At 40.5% G+C, this 24,721-nt stretch overlaps 43 non-coding genes and 5 pseudogenes across 43 annotated transcripts; all 48 read left to right on the top strand.

Moving 5' to 3' along the window:
* The first annotated feature begins 2,664 nt into the window (after window positions 1-2,664).
* Window positions 2,665-2,783, top strand: LOC146030625 (5S ribosomal RNA). The gene has a single exon (XR_014456114.1). It is a non-coding gene; the product is annotated as a 5S ribosomal RNA (ribosomal RNA).
* A 345-nt stretch (window positions 2,784-3,128) lies between these two features.
* LOC146032979 (5S ribosomal RNA) lies at window positions 3,129-3,247 on the top strand. The gene has a single exon (XR_014458389.1). It is a non-coding gene; the product is annotated as a 5S ribosomal RNA (ribosomal RNA).
* Window positions 3,248-3,589: 342 nt separating this feature from the next.
* On the top strand, window positions 3,590-3,708 carry LOC146032387 (5S ribosomal RNA). Its single transcript, XR_014457825.1, has one exon. It is a non-coding gene; the product is annotated as a 5S ribosomal RNA (ribosomal RNA).
* A 345-nt stretch (window positions 3,709-4,053) lies between these two features.
* LOC146032978 (5S ribosomal RNA) lies at window positions 4,054-4,172 on the top strand. Its single transcript, XR_014458388.1, has one exon. It is a non-coding gene; the product is annotated as a 5S ribosomal RNA (ribosomal RNA).
* Window positions 4,173-4,514: 342 nt separating this feature from the next.
* Window positions 4,515-4,633, top strand: LOC146032386 (5S ribosomal RNA). Its single transcript, XR_014457824.1, has one exon. It is a non-coding gene; the product is annotated as a 5S ribosomal RNA (ribosomal RNA).
* A 342-nt stretch (window positions 4,634-4,975) lies between these two features.
* On the top strand, window positions 4,976-5,094 carry LOC146034302 (5S ribosomal RNA). Its single transcript, XR_014459708.1, has one exon. It is a non-coding gene; the product is annotated as a 5S ribosomal RNA (ribosomal RNA).
* A 344-nt stretch (window positions 5,095-5,438) lies between these two features.
* LOC146027809 (5S ribosomal RNA) lies at window positions 5,439-5,557 on the top strand (annotated as a pseudogene).
* A 345-nt stretch (window positions 5,558-5,902) lies between these two features.
* LOC146034583 (5S ribosomal RNA) lies at window positions 5,903-6,021 on the top strand. Its single transcript, XR_014459988.1, has one exon. It is a non-coding gene; the product is annotated as a 5S ribosomal RNA (ribosomal RNA).
* A 343-nt stretch (window positions 6,022-6,364) lies between these two features.
* On the top strand, window positions 6,365-6,483 carry LOC146032170 (5S ribosomal RNA). The gene has a single exon (XR_014457614.1). It is a non-coding gene; the product is annotated as a 5S ribosomal RNA (ribosomal RNA).
* A 345-nt stretch (window positions 6,484-6,828) lies between these two features.
* Window positions 6,829-6,947, top strand: LOC146035174 (5S ribosomal RNA). The gene has a single exon (XR_014460577.1). It is a non-coding gene; the product is annotated as a 5S ribosomal RNA (ribosomal RNA).
* A 342-nt stretch (window positions 6,948-7,289) lies between these two features.
* Window positions 7,290-7,408, top strand: LOC146032479 (5S ribosomal RNA). The gene has a single exon (XR_014457911.1). It is a non-coding gene; the product is annotated as a 5S ribosomal RNA (ribosomal RNA).
* Window positions 7,409-7,752: 344 nt separating this feature from the next.
* Window positions 7,753-7,871, top strand: LOC146028173 (5S ribosomal RNA; annotated as a pseudogene).
* Window positions 7,872-8,215: 344 nt separating this feature from the next.
* On the top strand, window positions 8,216-8,334 carry LOC146032478 (5S ribosomal RNA). The gene has a single exon (XR_014457910.1). It is a non-coding gene; the product is annotated as a 5S ribosomal RNA (ribosomal RNA).
* Window positions 8,335-8,679: 345 nt separating this feature from the next.
* LOC146028648 (5S ribosomal RNA) lies at window positions 8,680-8,798 on the top strand (annotated as a pseudogene).
* Window positions 8,799-9,144: 346 nt separating this feature from the next.
* LOC146027663 (5S ribosomal RNA) lies at window positions 9,145-9,263 on the top strand. Its single transcript, XR_014455053.1, has one exon. It is a non-coding gene; the product is annotated as a 5S ribosomal RNA (ribosomal RNA).
* Window positions 9,264-9,605: 342 nt separating this feature from the next.
* Window positions 9,606-9,724, top strand: LOC146033768 (5S ribosomal RNA). Its single transcript, XR_014459177.1, has one exon. It is a non-coding gene; the product is annotated as a 5S ribosomal RNA (ribosomal RNA).
* Window positions 9,725-10,071: 347 nt separating this feature from the next.
* Window positions 10,072-10,190, top strand: LOC146034594 (5S ribosomal RNA). Its single transcript, XR_014459999.1, has one exon. It is a non-coding gene; the product is annotated as a 5S ribosomal RNA (ribosomal RNA).
* A 343-nt stretch (window positions 10,191-10,533) lies between these two features.
* Window positions 10,534-10,652, top strand: LOC146028160 (5S ribosomal RNA; annotated as a pseudogene).
* Window positions 10,653-10,997: 345 nt separating this feature from the next.
* Window positions 10,998-11,116, top strand: LOC146027478 (5S ribosomal RNA). Its single transcript, XR_014454878.1, has one exon. It is a non-coding gene; the product is annotated as a 5S ribosomal RNA (ribosomal RNA).
* Window positions 11,117-11,457: 341 nt separating this feature from the next.
* LOC146034095 (5S ribosomal RNA) lies at window positions 11,458-11,576 on the top strand. The gene has a single exon (XR_014459501.1). It is a non-coding gene; the product is annotated as a 5S ribosomal RNA (ribosomal RNA).
* A 345-nt stretch (window positions 11,577-11,921) lies between these two features.
* LOC146030623 (5S ribosomal RNA) lies at window positions 11,922-12,040 on the top strand. The gene has a single exon (XR_014456112.1). It is a non-coding gene; the product is annotated as a 5S ribosomal RNA (ribosomal RNA).
* A 346-nt stretch (window positions 12,041-12,386) lies between these two features.
* On the top strand, window positions 12,387-12,505 carry LOC146033169 (5S ribosomal RNA). The gene has a single exon (XR_014458580.1). It is a non-coding gene; the product is annotated as a 5S ribosomal RNA (ribosomal RNA).
* A 345-nt stretch (window positions 12,506-12,850) lies between these two features.
* Window positions 12,851-12,969, top strand: LOC146031512 (5S ribosomal RNA). Its single transcript, XR_014456978.1, has one exon. It is a non-coding gene; the product is annotated as a 5S ribosomal RNA (ribosomal RNA).
* Window positions 12,970-13,315: 346 nt separating this feature from the next.
* Window positions 13,316-13,434, top strand: LOC146035140 (5S ribosomal RNA). The gene has a single exon (XR_014460543.1). It is a non-coding gene; the product is annotated as a 5S ribosomal RNA (ribosomal RNA).
* A 345-nt stretch (window positions 13,435-13,779) lies between these two features.
* LOC146027890 (5S ribosomal RNA) lies at window positions 13,780-13,897 on the top strand (annotated as a pseudogene).
* A 345-nt stretch (window positions 13,898-14,242) lies between these two features.
* LOC146030622 (5S ribosomal RNA) lies at window positions 14,243-14,361 on the top strand. Its single transcript, XR_014456111.1, has one exon. It is a non-coding gene; the product is annotated as a 5S ribosomal RNA (ribosomal RNA).
* A 345-nt stretch (window positions 14,362-14,706) lies between these two features.
* On the top strand, window positions 14,707-14,825 carry LOC146031823 (5S ribosomal RNA). The gene has a single exon (XR_014457275.1). It is a non-coding gene; the product is annotated as a 5S ribosomal RNA (ribosomal RNA).
* Window positions 14,826-15,167: 342 nt separating this feature from the next.
* Window positions 15,168-15,286, top strand: LOC146034135 (5S ribosomal RNA). The gene has a single exon (XR_014459542.1). It is a non-coding gene; the product is annotated as a 5S ribosomal RNA (ribosomal RNA).
* A 345-nt stretch (window positions 15,287-15,631) lies between these two features.
* On the top strand, window positions 15,632-15,750 carry LOC146031468 (5S ribosomal RNA). Its single transcript, XR_014456935.1, has one exon. It is a non-coding gene; the product is annotated as a 5S ribosomal RNA (ribosomal RNA).
* Window positions 15,751-16,095: 345 nt separating this feature from the next.
* Window positions 16,096-16,214, top strand: LOC146032627 (5S ribosomal RNA). Its single transcript, XR_014458053.1, has one exon. It is a non-coding gene; the product is annotated as a 5S ribosomal RNA (ribosomal RNA).
* A 342-nt stretch (window positions 16,215-16,556) lies between these two features.
* LOC146027413 (5S ribosomal RNA) lies at window positions 16,557-16,675 on the top strand. The gene has a single exon (XR_014454815.1). It is a non-coding gene; the product is annotated as a 5S ribosomal RNA (ribosomal RNA).
* A 345-nt stretch (window positions 16,676-17,020) lies between these two features.
* On the top strand, window positions 17,021-17,139 carry LOC146032626 (5S ribosomal RNA). The gene has a single exon (XR_014458052.1). It is a non-coding gene; the product is annotated as a 5S ribosomal RNA (ribosomal RNA).
* Window positions 17,140-17,481: 342 nt separating this feature from the next.
* LOC146033112 (5S ribosomal RNA) lies at window positions 17,482-17,600 on the top strand. Its single transcript, XR_014458522.1, has one exon. It is a non-coding gene; the product is annotated as a 5S ribosomal RNA (ribosomal RNA).
* Window positions 17,601-17,945: 345 nt separating this feature from the next.
* On the top strand, window positions 17,946-18,064 carry LOC146032814 (5S ribosomal RNA). Its single transcript, XR_014458231.1, has one exon. It is a non-coding gene; the product is annotated as a 5S ribosomal RNA (ribosomal RNA).
* A 345-nt stretch (window positions 18,065-18,409) lies between these two features.
* Window positions 18,410-18,528, top strand: LOC146033156 (5S ribosomal RNA). Its single transcript, XR_014458566.1, has one exon. It is a non-coding gene; the product is annotated as a 5S ribosomal RNA (ribosomal RNA).
* Window positions 18,529-18,872: 344 nt separating this feature from the next.
* On the top strand, window positions 18,873-18,991 carry LOC146030700 (5S ribosomal RNA). The gene has a single exon (XR_014456191.1). It is a non-coding gene; the product is annotated as a 5S ribosomal RNA (ribosomal RNA).
* Window positions 18,992-19,336: 345 nt separating this feature from the next.
* LOC146030621 (5S ribosomal RNA) lies at window positions 19,337-19,455 on the top strand. Its single transcript, XR_014456110.1, has one exon. It is a non-coding gene; the product is annotated as a 5S ribosomal RNA (ribosomal RNA).
* A 345-nt stretch (window positions 19,456-19,800) lies between these two features.
* Window positions 19,801-19,919, top strand: LOC146032045 (5S ribosomal RNA). The gene has a single exon (XR_014457493.1). It is a non-coding gene; the product is annotated as a 5S ribosomal RNA (ribosomal RNA).
* A 345-nt stretch (window positions 19,920-20,264) lies between these two features.
* LOC146034342 (5S ribosomal RNA) lies at window positions 20,265-20,383 on the top strand. Its single transcript, XR_014459749.1, has one exon. It is a non-coding gene; the product is annotated as a 5S ribosomal RNA (ribosomal RNA).
* Window positions 20,384-20,728: 345 nt separating this feature from the next.
* On the top strand, window positions 20,729-20,847 carry LOC146032893 (5S ribosomal RNA). Its single transcript, XR_014458306.1, has one exon. It is a non-coding gene; the product is annotated as a 5S ribosomal RNA (ribosomal RNA).
* Window positions 20,848-21,192: 345 nt separating this feature from the next.
* LOC146033993 (5S ribosomal RNA) lies at window positions 21,193-21,311 on the top strand. Its single transcript, XR_014459401.1, has one exon. It is a non-coding gene; the product is annotated as a 5S ribosomal RNA (ribosomal RNA).
* A 342-nt stretch (window positions 21,312-21,653) lies between these two features.
* Window positions 21,654-21,772, top strand: LOC146030699 (5S ribosomal RNA). The gene has a single exon (XR_014456190.1). It is a non-coding gene; the product is annotated as a 5S ribosomal RNA (ribosomal RNA).
* A 345-nt stretch (window positions 21,773-22,117) lies between these two features.
* LOC146032130 (5S ribosomal RNA) lies at window positions 22,118-22,236 on the top strand. Its single transcript, XR_014457573.1, has one exon. It is a non-coding gene; the product is annotated as a 5S ribosomal RNA (ribosomal RNA).
* Window positions 22,237-22,581: 345 nt separating this feature from the next.
* On the top strand, window positions 22,582-22,700 carry LOC146030620 (5S ribosomal RNA). Its single transcript, XR_014456109.1, has one exon. It is a non-coding gene; the product is annotated as a 5S ribosomal RNA (ribosomal RNA).
* A 345-nt stretch (window positions 22,701-23,045) lies between these two features.
* Window positions 23,046-23,164, top strand: LOC146032624 (5S ribosomal RNA). Its single transcript, XR_014458051.1, has one exon. It is a non-coding gene; the product is annotated as a 5S ribosomal RNA (ribosomal RNA).
* Window positions 23,165-23,505: 341 nt separating this feature from the next.
* On the top strand, window positions 23,506-23,624 carry LOC146032082 (5S ribosomal RNA). The gene has a single exon (XR_014457528.1). It is a non-coding gene; the product is annotated as a 5S ribosomal RNA (ribosomal RNA).
* Window positions 23,625-23,969: 345 nt separating this feature from the next.
* On the top strand, window positions 23,970-24,088 carry LOC146032044 (5S ribosomal RNA). Its single transcript, XR_014457492.1, has one exon. It is a non-coding gene; the product is annotated as a 5S ribosomal RNA (ribosomal RNA).
* Window positions 24,089-24,433: 345 nt separating this feature from the next.
* Window positions 24,434-24,552, top strand: LOC146033667 (5S ribosomal RNA). Its single transcript, XR_014459077.1, has one exon. It is a non-coding gene; the product is annotated as a 5S ribosomal RNA (ribosomal RNA).
* The last annotated feature ends 169 nt before the right edge of the window (window positions 24,553-24,721 follow it).

The raw sequence follows: 24,721 nt of genomic DNA, 5'->3' as shown, positions 1-24,721 counted from the left end.
TGTCACTAGATGCTGAAAAGGCATTTGACAGGTTGAACTGGCATTATATGCGGGAGGTACTATTGCGCTTTGGTTTCAGGAATCGGATCCTTACTTCGATCCTGTCACTGTACAGCACCCCATCGGCCCGGGTGTTCAGTAATGGTTTCCTTTCAAATCCATTTATGATCACCAATGGTACTAGGCAGGGCTGCCCGCTCTCCCCCTTAATCTTTGTCCTTTCAATCGAACCACTAGCCATGTCTATCCGCAACGACCCCAACATACCCGGCCTACAGACAGGCCCTATTAGCCATAAACTTAGCCTCTTTGCGGACGACGTGCTCCTTTTCGTACCTAACCCCATTAAGTCCTTGCCGCTAATCCACGCCACACTCGATTCCTATAGCGCAGCTTCTTACTACAAGCTTAACACGACCAAAACTGATGCCCTCCCGATCAACCTCGCAAACGCTCTCCCCTACTTGAAGTCTACCTATAAATATAACTGGCAAGCCGACTCTATCAAATACCTCGGGATCCATAGACCCCCAAACAGAGCCTCTGTCTTTGAAGTCAACCTAGTTCCCCTCCTCGCCTCTCTCACCTCACTCTCCAAGTCTTGGCTTTCATTTGAGATATCCTGGATGGGACGTATGGCGGCATTCAAGATGTCACTCCTTCCTAAACTGATGTACTTGTTCCGTACCATCCCCTACGCTTTCCCCAAGAAGTTTCTGAAGATAGCCACTTCCATACTGACTAAATATGTCTGGTCTACTAAGCCTCCAGCGATGGCCCGATCTAAAATGTCGATCCCAAGGGCCTTCGGAGGGCTTGACCTCCCCGATCTATATCAGTACCAGGCGGCATGTCTCCTAGCCCCGATCAAACATTACTTTGAATATACGACACCCAGAGCCTGGGTGAGCATTGAGCGAGCCCACTACACTCTAATCCCAATAGCTGACCTATTTAAAATACCAAAACACGTTAGGCCCCCCCTCCCAGGCCTGCTCCCATCTACTATAGCCACCCTAAACTCCTGGGACCAACTGCATACCACCCTCCGCACCCAGTCGGCCATCTCCACCTCCTTACCCATTACGACAGTAGCAAAACTAATCCCCAACTTCAATCTGAATACATGGAAGGCCTGCGGAATCAAGACCCTGGGGGATGCTTTGGGATCCCATGCGTTACTCCCATTCTCCTCCCTGCAAGAAACTTTCTCATTACCAGCCTCAGAAAACTACCATTATATACAGATAGCCCATTGGTGGAAAGCCCACTTCCACAACTACTCCCCACCAGACGCACATTCCCAATTAGCCCTCTCCCGACCCTACCTGACGCAATCTAGAGGAGATATCTCTTTCTGGTATAGCACTCTGATGACCCCCCGTGAATTTACTAAGACATCCGCACATAAAAAGTGGGAGTCTGACCTGGGCATCCAGTTCACCCCACTCCAGTGGCGCCGGATCTTCTTATCTTCCTACTCAATGTCCCGCTGCCTCAACCACACAGAGATGCACGTCAAATTGATTAACCGGCTCTACTTGACTCCAGACCGCCTTCACACTTTCTGGCCGTCATGCTCCAACCAGTGCTGGCGCCAATGTGGGAACATAGGCACCATTTATCATATTTTCTGGACTTGCCCCAAACTTAGAGCATATTGGGAAGAGGTATTCATATTAATCTCCACAGTCATCCAAACAACCCTCGCCCCTGACCCAACGATTGCCTTGCTACAGGTGTTCCCCCAGGAAATCCCCCAAGGGAAAACTTATGTTCTCGGACATATTCTCATCGCTGCTCGGGCAAACTTGGCCCAACACTGGAAGCAGGCATCCCCGCCCCCCTTCCTTCAGGTTATCCTAAAAATAAACCACCACTTCCATATGGAGACCAGTTTCCTCCCCCAATCACCCAAATCCTCCCACTCCCGTTGGTCTCCCTGGAGCAGATACACAGCCGAAGAGGAGATGGCCGGTGCCCGGCCCTCCACTTCCACTTCCTCTCCCCAAGGGCCACAATTTAACCTGAACGAACTACCTGACTCCCCTACCATACCAGGAGTATAACTCTATAGAAGCCCCCTCCCTACACGGTGGCTACTAGGCTCCTTCTGGAGGTGGCGACCGAGACAGGTGTTCCAGTCTTCCTGCACTAGTGGGGTATCGCATTGCACTAAGAGGTAGTGTCCTAGGCTTTGTCTCTGTTTTGTATGTCAATATGGATCGCTCTGCGTAGCGACTCGTTCGGAGATGTCTATTATGTTGATTCCAATTTCATTGTATTGCATTTGAAGTCCATCCCCCCCCCATTCCCCCCCCCCATGCTTCCCCCTTTTTACTTTCTGTACCCCATATAAAAATTTTGTACCAATAAAAATCTATTGATGTAAAAAAAAAAAAAAAAGAGGTCAAACAGACACAATAGCCATCACCTAAAAACTTACCACACTGTTTAGGCCCAATTCCAACTGCTTTTGGCAGCTAAACAGTGTTGAGCCTCTTTAGTAGATTAATTTGAGACCACCTGCTTATATCATGTCATGTAGGTCTTTTTACATTACCAACACATGATTTTTTTCAGTAAGCCAATACAGTTAGGAAACTTTTTTATTAACTTACCTGGTTATAGAAGTAGAAGAGGGCAAAAAAGTGCCTGTATCTCACCTACAGCCATACCACATTGGATACGCCCAATCTCGTCTGATCTTGGAAGCTAAGCAGTGTTGGGCCTGGTTAGTACTTAGGTGGGAGACCACATGGGAACACCAGGTGCTGTAGGTTTTTTCCCATTACTGGCAAATTGTTTTGATTCTCTAGCTATTTAAATTGGAAACTTTTTCTTTTTATTGCCGATACAGACATTTGGAAGAGGTCAAACAGACACAATAGCCATCACCTAAAAACTTACCACACTGTTTCGGCCCAATTTCAACTGCTTTTGGCAGCTAAACAGTGTTGAGCCTCTTTAGTAGATTAATTTGAGACCACCTGCTTATATCATGTCCTGTAGGTCTTTTTACATTACCAACACATGATTTTTTTCAGTAAGCCAAAACTGTTAGGAAACTTTTTTATTAGCTTACCTGGTTATAGAAGTAGAAGAGGGCAAAAAAGTGCTTGGATTTCACCTACAGCCATACCACATTGGATATGCCCAATCTCGTCTGATCTTGGAAGCTAAGCAGTGTTGGGCCTGGTTAGTACTTGGGTGGGAGACCACATGGGAACACCCGGTGCTGTAGGATTTTTTCCATTACTGGCAAATTGTTTTTATTCTCTAGCTATTTAAATTGGAAACTTTTTTTTATTGCCAGTACAGACATTTGGAAGAGGTCAAACAGACACAATAGCCATCACCTAAAAACTTACCACACTGTTTAGGCCCAATTCCAACTGCTTTTGGCAGCTAAACAGTGTTGAGCCTCTTTAGTAGATTAATTTGAGACCACCTGCTTATATCATGTCCTGTAGGTCTTTTTACATTACCAACACATGATTTTTTTCAGTAAGCCAAAACAGTTAGGAAACATTTTTATTAGCTTACCTGGTTATAGAAGTAGAAGAGGGCAAAATAGTGCCTGTATCTCACCTACAGCCATACCACATTGGATACGCCCAATCTCGTCTGATCTTGGAAGCTAAGCAGTGTTGGGCCTGGTTAGTACATGGGTGGGAGACCATATGGGAACACCAGGTGCTGTAGGTTTTTTCCCATTACTGGCAAATTGTTATGATTCTCTAGCTATTTAAATTGGAAACTTTTTCTTTTTATTGCCGATACAGACATTTGGAAGAGGTCAAACAGACACAATAGCCATCACCTAAAAACTTACCACACTGTTTAGGCCCAATTCCAACTGCTTTTGGCAGCTAAACAGTGTTGAGCCTCTTTAGTAGATTAATTTGAGACCACCTGCTTATATCATGTCCTGTAGGTCTTTTTACATTACCAACACATGATTTTTTTCAGTAAGCCAAAACTGTTAGGAAACTTTTTTATTAGCTTACCTGGTTATAGAAGTAGAAGAGGGCAAAAAAGTGCTTGGATTTCACCTACAGCCATACCACATTGGATATGCCCAATCTCGTCTGATCTTGGAAGCTAAGCAGTGTTGGGCCTGGTTAGTACTTGGGTGGGAGACCACATGGGAACACCCGGTGCTGTAGGATTTTTTCCATTACTGGCAAATTGTTTTTATTCTCTAGCTATTTAAATTGGAAACTTTTTTTTATTGCCAGTACAGACATTTGGAAGAGGTCAAACAGACACAATAGCCATCACCTAAAAACTTACCACACTGTTTAGGCCCAATTCCAACTGCTTTTGGCAGCTAAACAGTGTTGAGCCTCTTTAGTAGATTAATTTGAGACCACCTGCTTATATCATGTCCTGTAGGTCTTTTTACATTACCAACACATGATTTTTTTCAGTAAGCCAAAACAGTTAGGAAACATTTTTATTAGCTTACCTGGTTATAGAAGTAGAAGAGGGCAAAATAGTGCCTGTATCTCACCTACAGCCATACCACATTGGATACGCCCAATCTCGTCTGATCTTGGAAGCTAAGCAGTGTTGGGCCTGGTTAGTACATGGGTGGGAGACCATATGGGAACACCAGGTGCTGTAGGTTTTTTCCCATTACTGGCAAATTGTTTTTATTCTCTAGCTATTTAAATTGGAAACTTTTTTTAATTGCCAGTACAGACATTTGGAAGAGGTCAAACAGACACAATAGCCATCACCTAAAAACTTACCACACTGTTTAGGCCCAATTCCAACTGCTTTTGGCAGCTAAACAGTGTTGAGCCTCTTTAGTAGATTAATTTGAGACCACCTGCTTATATCATGTCCTGTAGGTCTTTTTACATTACCAACACATGATTTTTTTCAGTAAGCCAAAACAGTTAGGAAACATTTTTATTAGCTTACCTGGTTATAGAAGTAGAAGAGGGCAAAATAGTGCCTGTATCTCACCTACAGCCATACCACATTGGATACGCCCAATCTTGTCTGATCTTGGAAGCTAAGCAGTGTTGGGTCTGGTTAGTACTTGGGTGGGAGACCATATGAGAACACCAGGTGCTGTAGGTTTTTTCCCATTACTGGCAAATTGTTTTTATTCTCTAGCTATTTAAATTGGAAACTTTTTTTTATTTTGCCGATACAGACATTTGGGAGAGGTCAAACAGACACAATAGTCATCACCTAAAGACTTACCACACTGTTTCGGCCCAATTCCAACTGCTTTTGGCAGCTAAACAGTGTTGAGCCTCTTTAGTAGATTAATTTGAGACCACCTGCTTATATCATGTCATGTAGGTCTTTTTACATTACCAACACATGATTTTTTTCAGTAAGCCAAAACAGTTAGGAAACTTTTTTATTAACTTACCTGGTTATAGAAGTAGAAGAGGGCAAAAAAGTGCCTATATCTCACCTACAGCCATACCACATTGGATATGCCTAATCTCGTCTGATTTTGTAAGCTAAGCAGTGTTGGGCCTGGTTAGTACTTGGGTGGGAGACCATATGGGAACACCAGGTGCTGTAGGTTTTTTCCCATTACTGGCAAATTGTTTTTATTCTCTAGCTATTTAAATTGGAAACTTTTTCTTTTTATTGCCGATACAGACATTTGGGAGAGGTCAAACAGACACAATAGTCATCACCTAAACACTTACCACACTGTTTCGGCCCAATTCCAACTGCTTTTGGCAGCTAAACAGTGTTGAGCCACTTTAGTAGATTAATTTGAGACCACCTGCTTATATCATGTCATGTAGGTCTTTTTACATTACCAACACATGATTTTTTTCTGTAAGCCAATACAGTTAGGAAACTTTTTTATTAACTTACCTGGTTATAGAAGTAGAAGAGGGCAAAGAAGTGCCTGTATCTCACCTACAGCCATACCACATTGGATACGCCCAATCTCGTCTGATCTTGGAAGCTAACCAGTGTTGGGCCTGGTTAGTGCTTAGGTGGGAGACCATATGGGAACACCAGGTGCTGTAGGTTTTTTCCCATTACTGGCAAATTGTTTTTATTCTCTAGCTATTTAAATTGGAATTTTTTTCTTTTTATTGCTGATACAGACATTTGGGAGAGGTCAAACAGACACAATAGTCATCACCTAAAGACTTACCACACTGTTTCGGCCCAATTCCAACTGCTTTTGGCAGCTAAACAGTGTTGAGCCTCTTTAGTAGATTAATTTGAGACCACCTGCTTATATCGTCATGTAGGTCTTTTTACATTACCAACACATGATTTTTTTCAGTAAGCCAATACAGTTAGGAAACTTTTTTATTAACTTACCTGGTTATAGAAGTAGAAGAGGGCAAAAAAGTTCCTGTATCTCACCTACAGCCATACCACATTGGATACGCCCAATCTCGTCTGGTCTTGGAAGCTAAGCAGTGTTGGGCCTGGTTAGTACTTAGGTGGGAGACCACATGGGAACACCAGGTGCTGTAGGTATTTTCCCATTACTGGCAAATTGTTTTGATTCTCTAGCTATTTAAATTGGAAACTTTTTCTTTTTATTGCCGATACAGACATTTGGGAGAGGTCAAACAGACACAATAGCCATCACCTAAAAACTTACCACACTGTTTCGGCCCAATTCCAACTGCTTTTGGCAGCTAAACAGTGTTGAGCCTCTTTAGTAGATTAATTTGAGACCACCTGCTTATATCATGTCCTGTAGGTCTTTTTACAATACCAACACATGATTTTTTTCAGTAAGCCAAAACTGTTAGGAAACTTTTTTATTAGCTTACCTGGTTATAGAAGTAGAAGAGGGCAAAAAAGTGCTTGTATTTCACCTACAGCCATACCACATTGGTTACGCCCAATCTCGTCTGATCTTGGAAGCTAAGCAGTGTTGGGGCTGGTTAGTACTTGGGTGGGAGACCACATGGGAACACCCGGTGCTGTAGGATTTTTTCCATTACTGGCAAATTGTTTTTATTCTCTAGCTATTTAAATTGGAAACTTTTTTTTATTGCCAGTACAGACATTTGGAAGAGGTCAAACAGACACAATAGCCATCACCTAAAAACTTACCACACTGTTTAGGCCCAATTCCAACTGCTTTTGGCAGCTAAACAGTGTTGAGCCTCTTTAGTAGATTAATTTGAGACCACCTGCTTATATCATGTCCTGTAGGTCTTTTTACAATACCAACACATGATTTTTTTCAGTGAGCCAAAACAGTTAGGAAACATTTCTATTAACTTACCTGGTTATAGAAGTAGAAGAGGGCAAAATAGTGCCTGTATCTCACCTACAGCCATACCACATTGGATACGCCCAATCTCGTCTGATCTTGGAAGCTAAGCAGTGTTGGGTCTGGTTAGTACTTGGGTGGGAGACCATATGAGAACACCAGGTGCTGTAGGTTTTTTCCCATTACTGGCAAATTGTTTTTATTCTCTAGCTATTTAAATTGGAAACTTTTTTTTATTTTGCCGATACAGACATTTGGGAGAGGTCAAACAGACACAATAGCCATCACCTAAAAACTTACCACACTGTTTCGGCCCAATTCCAACTGCTTTTGGCAGCTAAACAGTGTTGAGCCTCTTTAGTAGATTAATTTGAGACCACCTGCTTATATCATGTCCTGTAGGTCTTTTTACATTACCAACACATGATTTTTTTCAGTAAGCCAAAACTGTTAGGAAACTTTTTTATTAGCTTACCTGGTTATAGAAGTAGAAGAGGGCAAAAAAGTGCTTGTATTTCAGCTACAGCCATACCACATTGGCTACGCCCAATCTCGTCTGATCTTGGAAGCTAAGCAGTGTTGGGCCTGGTTAGTACTTGGGTGGGAGACCACATGGGGGCACCCGGTGCTGTAGGATTTTTTTCCATTACTGGCAAATTGTTTTTATTCTCTAGCTATTTAAATTGGAAACTTTTTTTTTATTGCCAGTACAGACATTTGGAAGAGGTCAAACAGACACAATAGCCATCACCTAAAAACTTACCACACTGTTTCGGCCCGATTCCAACTGCTTTTGGCAGCTAAACAGTGTTGAGCCTCTTTAGTAGATTAATTTGAGACCACCTGCTTATATCATGTCCTGTAGGTCTTTTTACAATACCAACACATGATTTTTTTCAGTAAGCCAAAACAGTTAGGAAACATTTCTATTAACTTACCTGGTTATAGAAGTAGAAGAGGGCAAAATAGTGCCTGTATCTCACCTACAGCCATACCACATTGGATACGCCCAATCTCGTCTGATCTTGGAAGCTAAGCAGTGTTGGGTCTGGTTAGTACTTGGGTGGGAGACCATATGAGAACACCAGGTGCTGTAGGTTTTTTCCCATTACTGGAAAATTGTTTTTATTCTCTAGCTATTTAAATTGGAATTTTTTTCTTTTTATTGCCGATACAGACATTTGGGAGAGGTCAAACAGACACAATAGTCATCACCTAAAGACTTACCACACTGTTTCGGCCCAATTCCAACTGCTTTTGGCAGCTAAACAGTGTTGAGCCTCTTTAGTAGATTAATTTGAGACCACCTGCTTATATCATGTCATGTAGGTCTTTTTACATTACCAACACATGATTTTTTTCAGTAAGCCAATACAGTTAGGAAACTTTTTTATTAACTTACCTGGTTATAGAAGTAGAAGAGGGCAAAAAAGTGCCTGTATCTCACCTACAGCCATACCACATTGGATACGCCCAATCTCGTCTGATGTTGGAAACTACGCAGAGTTGGGCCTGGTTAGTACTTAGGTGGGAGACCACATGGGAACACCAGGTGCTGTAGGTTTTTTTCCCATTACTGGCAAATTGTTTTGATTCTCTAGCTATTTAAATTGGAAACTTTTTCTTTTTATTGCCGATACAGACTTTTGGGAGAGGTCAAACAGACACAATAGCCATCACCTAAAAACTTACCACACTGTTTCGGCCCATTTCCAACTGCTTTTGGCAGCTAAACAGTGTTGAGCCTCTTTAGTAGATTAATTTGAGACCACCTGCTTATATCATGTCCTGTAGGTCTTTTTACATTACCAACACATGATTTTTTTCAGTAAGCCAAAACTGTTAGGAAACTTTTTTATAAGCTTACCTGGTTATAGAAGTAGAAGAGGGCAAAAAAGTGCTTGTATTTCACCTACAGCCATACCACATTGGCTACGCCCAATCTCGTCTGATCTTGGAAGCTAAGCAGTGTTGGGCCTGGTTAGTACTTGGGTGGGAGACCACATTGGGACACCCGGTGCTGTAGGATTTTTTCCATTACTGGCAAATTGTTTTTATTCTCTAGCTATTTAAATTGGAAACTTTTTTTTATTGCCAGTACAGACATTTGGAAGAGGTCAAACAGACACAATAGCCATCACCTAAAAACTTACCACACTGTTTAGGCCCAATTCCAACTGCTTTTGGCAGCTAAACAGTGTTGAGCCTCTTTAGTAGATTAATTTGAGACCACCTGCTTATATCATGTCCTGTAGGTCTTTTTACATTACCAACACATGATTTTTTTCAGTAAGCCAAAACAGTTAGGAAACATTTTTATTAACTTACCTGGTTATAGAAGTAGAAGAGGGCAAAAAAGTGCCTGTATCTCTCCTACAGCCATACCACATTGGATATGCCTAATCTCGTCTGATCTTGGAAGCTAAGCAGTGTTGGGCCTGGTTAGTACTTGGGTGGGAGACCATATGGGAACACCAGGTGCTGTAGGTTTTTTCCCATTACTGGCAAATTGTTTTTATTCTCTAGCTATTTAAATTGGAAACTTTTTCTTTTTATTGCCGATACAGACATTTGGAAGAGGTCAAACAGACACAATAGCCATCACCTAAAAACTTACCACACTGTTTCGGCCCAATTCCAACTGCTTTTGGCAGCTAAACAGTGTTGAGCCTCTTTAGTAGTATAATTTGAGACCACCTGCTTATATCATGTCCTGTAGGTCTTTATTACATTACCAACACATGATTTTTTTCAGTAAGCCAAAACTGTTAGGAAACTTTTTTATTAGCTTACCTGGTTATAGAAGTAGAAGAGGGCAAAAAAAGTGCTTGTATTTCACCTACAGCCATACCACATTGGCTACGCCAAATCTCGTCTGATCTTGGAAGCTAAGCAGTGTTGGGCCTGGTTAGTACTTGGGTGGGAGACCACATGGGAACACCCGGTGCTGTAGGATTTTTTCCATTACTGGCAAATTGTTTTTATTCTCTAGCTATTTAAATTGGAAACTTTTTTTTATTGCCAGTACAGACATTTGGAAGAGGTCAAACAGACACAATAGCCATCACCTAAAAACTTACCACACTGTTTAGGCCCAATTCCAACTGCTTTTGGCAGCTAAACAGTGTTGAGCCTCTTTAGTAGATTAATTTGAGACCACCTGCTTATATCATGTCATGTAGGTCTTTTTACATTACCAACACATGATTTTTGTTCCGTAAGCCAAAACAGTTAGGAAACTTTTTTATTAACTTACCTGGTTATAGAAGTAGAAGAGGGCAAAATAGTGCCTGTATCTCACCTACAGCCATACCACATTGGATATGCCTAATCTCGTCTGATCGTGGAAGCTAAGAAGTGTTGGGCCTGGTTAGTACTTGGGTGGGAGACCATATGGGAACACCAGGTGCTGTAGGTTTTTTCCCATTACTGGCAAATTGTTTTTATTCTCTAGCTATTTTAATTGGAAACTTTTTCTTTTTATTGCCGATACAGACATTTGGGAGAGGTCAAACAGACACAATAGTCATCACCTAAAGACTTACCACACTGTTTCGGCCCAATTCCAACTGCTTTTGGCAGCTAAACAGTGTTGAGCCTCTTTAGTAGATTAATTTGAGACCACCTGCTTATATCATGTCATGTAGGTCTTTTTACATTACCAACACATGATTTTTTTCAGTAAGCCAATACAGTTAGGAAACTTTTTTATTAACTTACCTGGTTATAGAAGTAGAAGAGGGCAAAAAAGTGCCTGTATCTCACCTACAGCCATACCACATTGGATACGCCCAATCTCGTCTGATCTTGGAAGCTAAGCAGTGTTGGGCCTGGTTAGTACTTAGGTGGGAGACGACATGGTAACACCAGGTGCTGTAGGTTTTTTCCCATTACTGGCAAATTGTTTTGATTCTCTAGCTATTTAAATTGGAAAAAAAAATTTATTGCCAGTACAGACATTTGGAAGAGGTCAAACAGACACAATAGCCATCACCTAAAACTTACCACACTGTTTCGGCCCAATTCCAACTGCTTTTGGCAGCTAAACAGTGTTGAGCCTCTTTAGTAGATTAATTTGAGACCACCTGCTTATATCATGTCCTGTAGGTCTTTTTACTTTACCAACACATGATTTTTTTCAGTAAGCCAAAACTGTTAGGAAACTTTTTTATTAGCTTACCTGGTTATAGAAGTAGAAGAGGGCAAAATAGTGCCTGTATCTCACCTACAGCCATACCACATTGGATACGCCCAATCTCGTCTGATCTTGGAAACTAAGCAGTGTTGGGCCTGGTTAGTACTTAGGTGGGAGACCATATGGGAACACCAGGTGTTGTAGGTTTTTTCCCATTACTGGCAAATTGTTTTTATTCTCTAGCTATTTAAATTGGAAACTTTTTCTTTTTATTGCCGATACAGACATTTGGGAGAGGTCAAACAGACACAATAGTCATCACCTAAACACTTACCACACTGTTTCGGCCCAATTCCAACTGCTTTTGGCAGCTAAACAGTGTTGAGCCACTTTAGTAGATTAATTTGAGACCACCTGCTTATATCATGTCATGTAGGTCTTTTTACATTACCAACACATGATTTTTTTCAGTAAGCCAATACAGTTAGGAAACTTTTTTATTAACTTACCTGGTTATAGAAGTAGAAGAGGGCAAAAAAGTGCCTGTATCTCACCTACAGCCATACCACATTGGATACGCCCAATCTCGTCTGATCTTGGAAGCTAAGCAGTGTTGGGCCTGGTTAGTACTTAGGTGGGAGACCACATGGGAACACCAGGTGCTGTAGGTTTTTTTCCCATTACTGGCAAATTGTTTTGATTCTCTAGCTATTTAAATTGGAAACTTTTTCTTTTTATTGCCGATACAGACATTTGGAAGAGGTCAAACAGACACAATAGCCATCACCTAAAAACTTACCACACTGTTTCGGCCCAATTCCAACTGCTTTTGGCAGCTAAACAGTGTTGAGCCTCTTTAGTAGATTAATTTGAGACCACCTGCTTATATCATGTCCTGTAGGTCTTTTTACTTTACCAACACATGATTTTTTTCAGTAAGCCAAAACAGTTAGGAAACATTTTTATTAGCTTACCTGGTTATAGAAGTAGAAGAGGGCAAAATAGTGCCTGTATCTCACCTACAGCCATACCACATTGGATACGCCCAATCTCGTCTGATCTTGGAAGCTAAGCAGTGTTTGGCCTGGTTAGTACTTGGGTGGGAGACCATATGGGAACACCAGGTGCTGTAGGTTTTTTCCCATTACTGGCAAATTGTTTTTATTCTCTAGCTATTTAAATTGGAAACTTTTTCTTTTTATTGCCGATACAGACATTTTGGAGAGGTCAAACAGACACAACAGTCATCACCTAAAGACTTACCACACTGTTTCGGCCCAATTCCAACTGCTTTTGGCAGCTAAACAGTGTTGAGCCTCTTTAGTAGATTAATTTGAGACCACCTGCTTATATCATGTCATGTAGGTCTTTTTACATTACCAACACGTGATTTTTTTCAGTAAGCCAATACAGTTAGGAAACTTTTTTATTAACTTACATGGTTATAGAAGTAGAAGAGGTCAAAAAAGTGCCTGTATCTCACCTACAGCCATACCACATTGGATACGCCCAATCTCGTCTGATCTTGGAAGCTAAGCAGTGTTGGGCCTGGTTAGTACTTAGGTGGGAGACCACATGGGAACACCAGGTGTTGTAGGTTTTTTTCCCATTACTGGCAAATTGTTTTGATTCTCTAGCTATTTAAATTGGAAACTTTTTCTTTTTATTGCCGATACAGACATTTGGAAGAGGTCAAACAGACACAATAGCCATCACCTAAAAACTTACCACACTGTTTCGGCCCAATTCCAACTGCTTTTGGCAGCTAAACAGTGTTGAGCCTCTTTAGTAGATTAATTTGAGACCACCTGCTTATATCATGTCCTGTAGGTCTTTTTACTTTACCAACACATGATTTTTTTCAGTAAGCCAAAACAGTTAGGAAACATTTTTATTAGCTTACCTGGTTATAGAAGTAGAAGAGGGCAAAATAGTGCCTGTATCTCACCTACAGCCATACCACATTGGATACGTCCAATGTCGTCTGATCTTGGAAGCTAAGCAGTGTTGGGCCTGGTTAGTACTTGGGTGGGAGACCATATGGGAACACCAGGTGCTGTAGGTTTTTTCCCATTACTGGCAAATTGTTTTTATTCTCTAGCTATTTAAATTGGAAACTTTTTCTTTTTATTGCCGATACAGACATTTGGGAGAGGTCAAACAGACACAATAGTCATCACCTAAAGACTTACCACACTGTTTCGGCCCAATTCCAACTGCTTTTGGCAGCTAAACAGTGTTGAGCCTCTTTAGTAGATTAATTTGAGACCACCTGCTTATATCATGTCATGTAGGTCTTTTTACATTACCAACACATGGTTTTTTTCAGTAAGCCAAAACAGTAAGGAAACTTTTTTATTAACTTACCTGGTTATAGAAGTAGACGAGGGCAAAAAAGTGCCTGTGTCTCACCTACAGCCATACCACATTGGATATGCCTAATCTCGTCTGATCTTGGAAGCTAAGCAGTGTTGGCCTGGTTAGTACTTGGGTGGGAGACCATATGGGAACACCAGGTGCTGTAGGTTTTTTCCCATTACTGGCAAATTGTTTTTATTCTCTAGCTATTTAAATTGCAAACTTTTTCTTTTTATTGCCAATACAGACATTTGGGAGAGGTCAAACAGACACAATAGTCATCACCTAAAGACTTACCACACTGTTTCAGCCCAATTCCAACTGCTTTTGGCAGCTAAACAGTGTTGAGCCTCTTTAGTAGATTAATTTGAGACCACCTGCTTATATCATGTCATGTAGGTCTTTTTACATTACCAACACATGATTTTTTTCAGTAAGCCAATACAGTTAGGAAACTTTTTTATTAACTTACCTGGTTATAGAAGTAGAAGAGGGCAAAAAAGTGCCTGTATCTCACCTACAGCCATACCACATTGGATACGCCCAATCTCGTCTGATCTTGGAAGCTAAGCAGTGTTGGGCCTGGTTAGTACTTAGGTGGGAGACCACATGGGAACACCAGGTGCTGTAGGTTTTTTCCCATTACTGGCAAATTGTTTTGATTCTCTAGCTACTTAAATTGGAAACTTTTTCTTTTTATTGCCGATACAGACATTTGGAAGAGGTCAAACAGACACAATAGCCATCACCTAAAAACTTACCACACTGTTTCGGCCCAATTCCAACTGCTTTTGGCAGCTAAACAGTGTTGAGCCTCTTTAGTAGATTAATTTGAGACCACCTGCTTATATCATGTCCTGTAGGTCTTTTTACATTACCAACACATGATTTTTTTCAGTAAGCCAAAACTGTTAGGAAACTTTTTTATTAGCTTACCTGGTTATAGAAGTAGAAGAGGGCAAAAAAGTGCTTGCATTTCACCTACAGCCATACCACATTGGATACGCCCAATCTCGTCTGATCTTGGAAGCTAAGCAGTGTTGGGCCTGGTTAGTACTTGGGTGGGAGACCACATGGGAACACCCGGTGCTGTAGGATTTTTTCCATTACTGGCAAATTGTTTTTATTCTCTAGCTATTTAAATTGGAAACTTTTTTTTATTGCCAGTACAGACATTTGGAAGAGGTCTAACAGACACAATAGCCATCACCTAAAAACTTACCACATTGTTAAGGCCCAATTCCAACTGCTTTTGGCAGCTAAACAGTGTTGAGCCTCTTTAGTAGATTAATTTGAGACCACCTGCTTATATCATGTCCTGTAGGTCTTTTTACATTACCAACACATGATTTTTTTCAGTAAGCCAAAACAGTTAGGAAACATTTTTATTAGCTTACCTGGTTATAGAAGTAGAAGAGGGCAAAATAGTGCCTGTATCTCACCTACAGCCATACCACATTGGATACGCCCAATCTCGTCTGATCTTGGAAGCTAAGCAGTGTTGGTCCTGGTTAATACTTGGGTGGGAGACCATATGGGAACACCAGGTGCTGTAGGTTTTTTCCCATTACTGGCAAATTGTTTTGATTCTCTAGCTATTTAAATTGGAAACTTTTTCTTTTTATTGCCGATACAGACATTTGGAAGAGGTCAAACAGACACAATAGCCATCACCTAAAAACTTACCACACTGTTTCGGCCCAATTCCAACTGCTTTTGGCAGCTAAACAGTGTTCAGCCTCTTTAGTAGATTAATTTGAGACCACCTGCTTATATCATGTCCTGTAGGTCTTTTTACATTACCAACACATGATTTTTTTCGGTAAGCCAAAACTGTCAGGAAACTTTTTTATTAGCTTACCTGGTTATAGAAGTAGAAGAGGGCAAAAAAGTGCTTGTATTTCGCCTACAGCCATACCACATTGGATACGCCCAATCTCGTCTGATCTTGGAAGCTAAGCAGTGTTGGGCCTGGTTAGTACTTAGGTGGGCGACCACATGGGAACACCAGGTGCTGTAGGTTTTTTCCCATTACTGGCAAATAGTTTTGATTCTCTAGCTAGTTAAATTGGAAACTTTTTCTTTTTATTGCCGATACAGACATTTGGAAGAGGTCAAACAGACACAATAGCCATCACCTAAAAACTTACCACACTGTTTCGGCCCAATTCCAACTGCTTTTGGCAGCTAAACAGTGTTGAGCCTCTTTAGTAGATTAATTTGAGACCACCTGCTTATATCATGTCCTGTAGGTCTTTTTACATTACCAACACATGATTTTTTTTAGTAAGCCAAAACTGTTAGGAAACTTTTTTATTAGCTTACCTGGTTATAGAAGTAGAAGAGGGCAAAAAAGTGCTAGTATTTCACCTATAGCCATACCACATTGGATACGCCCAATCTCGTCTGATCTTGGAAGCTAAGCAGTGTTGGGCCTGGTTAGTACTTGGGTGGGAGACCACATGGGAACACCCGGTGCTGTAGGATTTTTTCCATTACTGGCAAATTGTTTTTATTCTCTAGCTATTTAAATTGGAAACTTTTTTTTATTGCCAGTACAGACATTTGGAAGAGGTCAAACAGACACAATAGCCATCACCTAAAAACTTACCACACTGTTTAGGCCCAATTCCAATTGCTTTTGGCAGCTAAACAGTGTTGAGCCTCTTTAGTAGATTAATTTGAGACCACCTGCTTATATCATGTCCTGTAGGTCTTTTTACATTACCAACACATGATTTTTTTCAGTAAGCCAAAACAGTTAGGAAACATTTTTATTAGCTTACCTGGATATAGAAGTAGAAGAGGGCAAAATAGTGCCTGTATCTCACCTACAGCCATAGCACATTGGATACGCCCAATCTCGTCTGATCTTGGAAGCTAAGCAGTGTTGGGCCTGGTTAGTACTTGGGTGGGAGAACATATGGGAACACCAGGTGCTGTAGGTTTTTTCCCATTACTGGCAAATTGTTTTGATTCTCTAGCTATTTAAATTGGAAACTTTTTCTTTTTATTGCCGATACAGACATTTGGAAGAGGTCAAACAGACACAATAGCCATCACCTAAAAACTTACCACACTGTTTCGGCCCAATTCCAACTGCTTTTGGCAGCTAAACAGTGTTGAGCCTCTTTAGTAGATTAATTTGAGACCACCTGCTTATATCATGTCCTGTAGGTCTTTTTACATTACCAACACATGATTTTTTTTAGTAAGCCAAAACTGTTAGGAAACTTTTTTATTAGCTTACATGGTTATAGAAGTAGAAGAGGGCAAAAAAGTGCTAGTATTTCACCTATAGCCATACCACATTGGATACGCCCAATCTCGTCTGATCTTGGAAGCTAAGCAGTGTTGGGCCTGGTTAGTACTTGGGTGGGAGACCACATGGGAACACCCGGTGCTGTAGGATTTTTTCCATTACTGGCAAATTGTTTTTATTCTCTAGCTATTTAAATTGGAAACTTTTTTTTATTGCCAGTACAGACATTTGGAAGAGGTCAAACAGACACAATAGCCATCACCTAAAAACTTACCACATTGTTAAGGCCCAATTCCAACTGCTTTTGGCAGCTAAACAGTGTTGAGCCTCTTTAGTAGATTAATTTGAGACCACCTGCTTATATCATGTCCTGTAGGTCTTTTTACATTACCAACACATGATTTTTTTCAGTAAGCCAAAACAGTTAGGAAACATTTTTATTAGCTTACCTGGTTATAGAAGTAGAAGAGGGCAAAATAGTGCCTGTATCTCACCTACAGCCATAGCACATTGGATACGCCCAATCTCGTCTGATCTTGGAAGCTAAGCAGTGTTGGGCCTGGTTAGTACTTGGGTGGGAGACCATATGGGAACACCAGGTGCTGTAGGTTTTTTCCCATTACTGGCAAATTGTTTTTATTCTCTAGCTATTTAAATTGGAAACTTTTTCTTTTTATTGCCGATACAGACATTTGGGAGAGGTCAAACAGACACAATAGTCATCACCTAAAGACTTACCACACTGTTTCGGCCCAATTCCAACTGCTTTTGGCAGCTAAACAGTGTTGAGCCTCTTTAGTATATTAATTTGAGACCACCTGCTTATATCATGTCATGTAGGTCTTTTTACATTACCAACACATGATTTTTTTCAGTAAGCCAAAACAGTTAGGAAACTTTTTTATTAACTTACCTGGTTATAGAAGTAGAAGAGGGCAAAAAAGTGCCTGTTGATCACCTACAGCCATACCACATTGGATATGCCTAATCTCGTCTGATCTTGGAAGCTAAGCAGTGTTGGGCCTGGTTAGTACTTAGGTGGGAGACCACATGGGAACACCAGGTGCTGTAGGTTTTTTCCCATTACTGGCAAATTGTTTTGATTCTCTAGCTATTTAAATTGGAAACTTTTTCTTTTTATTGCCGATACAGACATTTGGAAGAGGTCAAACAGACACAATAGCCATCACCTAAAAACTTACCACACTGTTTCGGCCCAATTCCAACTGCTTTTGGCAGCTAAACAGTGTTGAGCCTCTTTAGTAGATTAATTTGAGACCACCTGCTTATATCATGTCCTGTAGGTCTTTTTACATTACCAACAAATGATTTTTTTCAGTAAGCCAAAACAGTTAGGAAACATTTTTATTAGCTTACCTGGTTATAGAAGTAGAAGAGGGCAAAATAGTGCCTGTATCTCACCTACAGCCATACCACATTGGATACGCCCAATCTCGTCTGATCTTGGAAGCTAAGCAGTGTTGGGCCTTGTTAGTACTTAGGTGGGAGACCACATGGGAACACCAGGTGCTGTAGGTTTTTCCCATTACTGGCAAATTGTTTTGATTCTCTAGCTATTTAAATTGGAAACTTTTTCTTTTTATTGCCGATACAGACATTTGGAAGAGGTCAAACAGACACAATAGCCATCACCTAAAAACTTACCACACTGTTTCGGCCCAATTCCAACTGCTTTTGGCAGCTAAACAGTGTTGAGCCTCTTTAATAGATTAATTTGAGACCACCTGCTTATATCATGTCCTGTAGGTCTTTTTACATTACCAACACATGATTTTTTTCAGTAAGCCAAAACAGTTAGGAAACATTTTTATTAGCTTACCTGGTTATAGAAGTAGAAGAGGGCAAAATAGTGCCTGTATCTCACCTACAGCCATACCACATTGGATACGCCCAATCTCGTCTGATCTTGGAAGCTAAGCAGTGTTGGGCCTGGTTAGTACTTGGGTGGGAGACCATATGGGAACACCAGGTGCTGTAGGTTTTTTCCCATTACTGGCAAATTGTTTTTATTCTCTAGCTATTTAAATTGGAAACTTTTTCTTTTTATTGCCGATACAGACATTTGGGAGAGGTCAAACAGACACAATAGTCATCACCTAAAGACTTACCACACTGTTTCGGCCCAATTCCAACTGCTTTTGGCAGCTAAACAGTGTTGAGCCTCTTTAGTAGATTAATTTGAGACCACCTGCTTATATCATGTCATGTAGGTCTTTTTACATTACCAACACATGATTTTTTTCAGTAAGCCAATACAGTTAGGAAACTTTTTTATTAACTTACCTGGTTATAGAAGTAGAAGAGGGCAAAAAAGTGCCTGTATCTCACCTACAGCCATACCACATTGGATACGCCCAATCTCGTCTGATCTTGGAAGCTAAGCAGTGTTGGGCCTGGTTAGTACTTAGGTGGGAGACCACATGGGAACACCAGGTGCTGTAGGTTTTTTCCCATTACTGGCAAATTGTTTTGATTCTCTAGCTATTTAAATTGGAAACTTTTTCTTTTTATTGCCGATACAGACATTTGGAAGAGGTCAAACAGACACAATAGCCATCACCTAAAAACTTACCACACTGTTTCGGCCCAATTCCAACTGCTTTTGGCAGCTAAACAGTGTTGAGCCTCTTTAGTAGATTAATTTGAGACCACCTGCTTATATCATGTCATGTAGGTCTTTTTACATTACCAACACATGATTTTTTTCAGTAAGCCAATACAGTTAGGAAACTTTTTTATTAACTTACCTGGTTATAGAAGTAGAAGAGGGCAAAAAAGTGCCTGTATCTCACCTACAGCCATACCACATTGGATACGCCCAATCTCGTCTGATCTTGGAAGCTAAGCAGTGTTGGGTCTGGTTAGTACTTAGGTGGGAGACCACATGGGAACACCAGGTGCTGTAGGTTTTTTCCCATTACTGGCAAATTGTTTTGATTCTCTAGCTATTTAAATTGGAAACTTTTTCTTTTTATTGCCGATACAGACATTTGGAAGAGGTCAAACAGACACAATAGCCATCACCTAAAAACTTACCACACTGTTTCGGCCCAATTCCAACTGCTTTTGGCAGCTAAACAGTGTTGAGCCTCTTTAGTAGATTAATTTGAGACCACCTGCTTATATCATGTCCTGTAGGTCTTTTTACATTACCAACACATGATTTTTTTCAGTAAGCCAAAACAGTTAGGAAACATTTTTATTAGCTTACCTGGTTATAGAAGTAGAAGAGGGCAAAATAGTGCCTGTATCTCACCTACAGCCATGCCACATTGGATACGCCCAATCTTGTCTGATCTTGGAAGCTAAGCAGTGTGGGGCCTGGTTAGTACTTGGGTGGGAGACCATATGGGAACACCAGGTGCTGTAGGTTTTTTCCCATTACTGGCAAATTGTTTTTATTCTCTAGCTATTTAAATTGGAAACTTTTTCTTTTTATTGCCGATACAGACATTTGGGAGAGGTCAAACAGACACAATAGTCATCACCTAAAGACTTACCACACTGTTTCGGCCCAATTCCAACTGCTTTTGGCAGCTAAACAGTGTTGAGCCTCTTTAGCAGATTAATTTGAGACCACCTGCTTATATCATGTCATGTAGGTCTTTTTACATTACCAACACATGGTTTTTTTCAGTAAGCCAAAACAGTTAGGAAACTTTTTTATTAACTTACCTGGTTATAGAAGTAGACGAGGGCAAAAAAGCGCCTGTGTTTCACCTACAGCCATACCACATTGGATATGCCTAATCTCGTCTGATCTTGGAAGCTAAGCAGTGTTGGGCCTGGTTAGTACTTGGGTGGGAGACCATATGGGAACACCAGGTGCTGTAGGTTTTTTCCCATTACTGGCAAATTGTTTTTATTCTCTAGCTATTTAAATTGGAAACTTTTTCTTTTTATTGCCGATACAGACATTTGGGAGAGGTCAAACAGACACAATAGTCATCACCTAAAGACTTACCACACTGTTTCGGCCCAATTCCAACTGCTTTTGGAAGCTAAACAGTGTTGAGCCTCTTTAGTAGATTAATTTGAGACCACCTGCTTATATCATGTCCTGTAGGTCTTTTTACATTACCAACACATGATTTTTTTCAGTAAGCCAAAACTGTTAGGAAACTTTTTTATTAGGTTACCTGGTTATAGAAGTAGAAGAGGGCAAAAAAGTGCTCGTATTTCACCTACAGCCATACCACATTGGATACGCCCAATCTCGTCTGATCTTGGAAGCTAAGCAGTGTTGGGCCTGGTTATTACTTGGTTGGGAGACCACATGGGAACACCTGGTGCTGTAGGATTTTTTCCATTACTGGCAAATTGTTTTTATTCTCTAGCTATTTAAATTGGAAACTTTTTTTTATTGCCAGTACAGACATTTGGAAGAGGTCTAACAGACACAATAGCCATCACCTAAAAACTTACCACATTGTTAAGGCCCAATTCCAACTGCTTTTGGCAGCTAAACAGTGTTGAGCCTCTTTAGTAGATTAATTTGAGACCACCTGCTTATATCATGTCCTGTAGGTCTTTTTACATTACCAACACATGATTTTTTTCAGTAAGCCAAAACAGTTAGGAAACATTTTTATTAGCTTACCTGGTTATAGAAGTAGAAGAGGGCAAAATAGTGCCTGTATCTCACCTACAGCCATACCACATTGGATACGCCCAATCTCGTCTGATCTTGGAAGCTAAGCAGTGTTGGGCCTGGTTAGTACTTGGGTGGGAGACCATATGGGAACACCAGGTGCTGTAGGTTTTTTCCCATTACTGGCAAATTGTTTTTATTCTCTAGCTATTTAAATTGGAAACTTTTTCTTTTTATTGCCGATACAGACATTTGGGAGAGGTCAAACAGACACAATAGTCATCACCTAAAGACTTACCACACTGTTTCGGCCCAATTCCAACTGCTTTTGGCAGCTAAACAGTGTTGAGCCTCTTTAGTAGATTAATTTGAGACCACCTGCTTATAAGATGTCATGTAGGTCTTTTTACATTACCAACACATGATTTTTTTCAGTAAGCCAAAACAGTTAGGAAACTTTTTTATTAACTTACCTGGTTATAGAAGTAGAAGAGGGCAAAAAAGTGCCTGTATCTCACCTACAGCCATACCACATTGGATATGCCTAATCTCATCTGATCTTGGAAGCTAAGCAGTGTTGGGCCTGGTTAGTACTTGGGTGGGAGACCATATGGGAACACCAGGTGCTGTAGGTTTTTTCCCATTACTGGCAAATTGTTTTTATTCTCTAGCTATTTAAATTGGAAACTTTTTCTTTTTATTGCCGATACAGACATTTGGGAGAGGTCAAACAGACACAATAGTCATCACCTAAAGACTTACCACACTGTTTCGGCCCAATTCCAACTGCTTTTGGCAGCTAAACAGTGTTGAGCCTCTTTAGTAGATTAATTTGAGACCACCTGCTTATATCATGTCATGTAGGTCTTTTTACATTACCAACACATGATTTTTTTCAGTAAGCCAATACAGTTAGGAAACTTTTTTATTAACTTACCTGGTTATAGAAGTAGAAGAGGGCAAAAAAGTGCCTGTATCTCACCTACAGCCATACCACATTGGATACGCCCAATCTCGTCTGATCTTGGAAGCTAAGCAGTGTTGGGCCTGGTTAGTACTTAGGTGGGAGACCACATGGGAACACCAGGTGCTGTAGGTTTTTTCCCATTACTGGCAAATTGTTTTGATTCTCTAGCTATTTAAATTGGAAACTTTTTCTTTTTATTGCCGATACAGACATTTGGAAGAGGTCAAACAAACACAATAGCCATCACCTAAAAACTTACCACACTGTTTCGGCCCAATTCCAACTGCTTTTGGCAGCTAAACAGTGTTGAGCCTCTTTAGTAGATTAATTTGAGACCACCTGCTTATATCATGTCCTGTAGGTCTTTTTACATTACCAACACATGATTTTATTCAGTAAGCCAAAACTGTTAGGAAACTTTTTAATTAGCTTACCTGGTTATAGAAGTAGAAGAGGGCAAAAAAGTGCTAGTATTTCACCTATAGCCATACCACATTGGATACGCCCAATCTCGTCTGATCTTGGAAGCTAAGCAGTGTTGGGCCTGGTTAGTACTTGGGTGGGAGACCACATGGGAACACCCGGTGCTGTAGGATTTTTCCATTACTGGCAAATTGTTTTTATTCTCTAGCTATTTAAATTGGAAACTTTTTTTTATTGCCAGTACAGACATTTGGAAGAGGTCAAACAGACACAATAGCCATCACCTAAAAACTTACCACACTGTTTAGGCCCAATTCCAACTGCTTTTGGCAGCTAAACAGTGTTGAGCCTCTTTAGTAGATTAATTTGAGACCACCTGCTTATATCATGTCCTGTAGGTCTTTTTACATTACCAACACATGATTTTTTTCAGTAAGCCAATACAGTTAGGAAACTTTTTTATTAACTTACCTGGTTATAGAAGTAGAAGAGGGCAAAAAAGTGCCTGTATCTCACCTACAGCCATACCACATTGGATATGCCTAATCTCATCTGATCTTGGAAGCTAAGCAGTGTTGGGCCTGGTTAGTACTTAGGTGGGAGACCACATGGGAACACCAGGTGCTGTAGGTTTTTTCCCATTACTGGCAAATTGTTTTGATTCTCTAGCTATTTAAATTGGAAACTTTTTCTTTTTATTGCCGATACAGACATTTGGAAGAGGTCAAACAGACACAATAGCCATCACCTAAAAACTTACCACACTGTTTCGGCCCAATTCCAACTGCTTTTGGCAGCTAAACAGTGTTGAGCCTCTTTAGTAGATTAATTTGAGACCACCTGCTTATATCATGTCATGTAGGTCTTTTTACATTACCAACACATGATTTTTTTCAGTAAGCCAATACAGTTAGGAAACTTTTTTATTAACTTACCTGGTTATAGAAGTAGAAGAGGGCAAAAAAGTGCCTGTATCTCACCTACAGCCATACCACATTGGATACGCCCAATCTCGTCTGATCTTGGAAGCTAAGCAGTGTTGGGTCTGGTTAGTACTTAGGTGGGAGACCACATGGGAACACCAGGTGCTGTAGGTTTTTTCCCATTACTGGCAAATTGTTTTTATTCTCTAGCTATTTAAATTGGAAACTTTTTCTTTTTATTGCCGATACAGACATTTGGGAGAGGTCAAACAGACACAATAGTCATCACCTAAAGACTTACCACACTGTTTCGGCCCAATTCCAACTGCTTTTGGCAGCTAAACAGTGTTGAGCCTCTTTAGCAGATTAATTTGAGACCACCTGCTTATATCATGTCATGTAGGTCTTTTTACATTACCAACACATGGTTTTTTTCAGTAAGCCAAAACAGTTAGGAAACTTTTTTATTAACTTACCTGGTTATAGAAGTAGACGAGGGCAAAAAAGTGCCTGTGTTTCACCTACAGCCATACCACTTTGGATATGCCTAATCTCGTCTGATCTTGGAAGCTAAGCAGTGTTGGGCCTGGTTAGTACTTGGGTGGGAGACCATATGGGAACACCAGGTGCTGTAGGTTTTTTCCCATTACTGGCAAATTGTTTTTATTCTCTAGCTATTTAAATTGGAAACTTTTTCTTTTTATTTCCGATACAGACATTTGGGAGAGGTCAAACAGACACAATAGTCATCACCTAAAGACTTACCACACTGTTTCGGCCCAATTCCAACTGCTTTTGGAAGCTAAA

The sequence above is a fragment of the Crinia signifera genome, chromosome 8 (assembly GCF_055691185.1).
Source record: "Crinia signifera chromosome 8, ASM5569118v1, whole genome shotgun sequence".
Taxonomy (NCBI): Eukaryota; Metazoa; Chordata; class Amphibia; order Anura; family Myobatrachidae; genus Crinia; species Crinia signifera.
The sequence above is the reverse complement of the archived record's forward strand: the minus strand, read 5'-3'. Positions and strand labels throughout refer to the sequence as shown.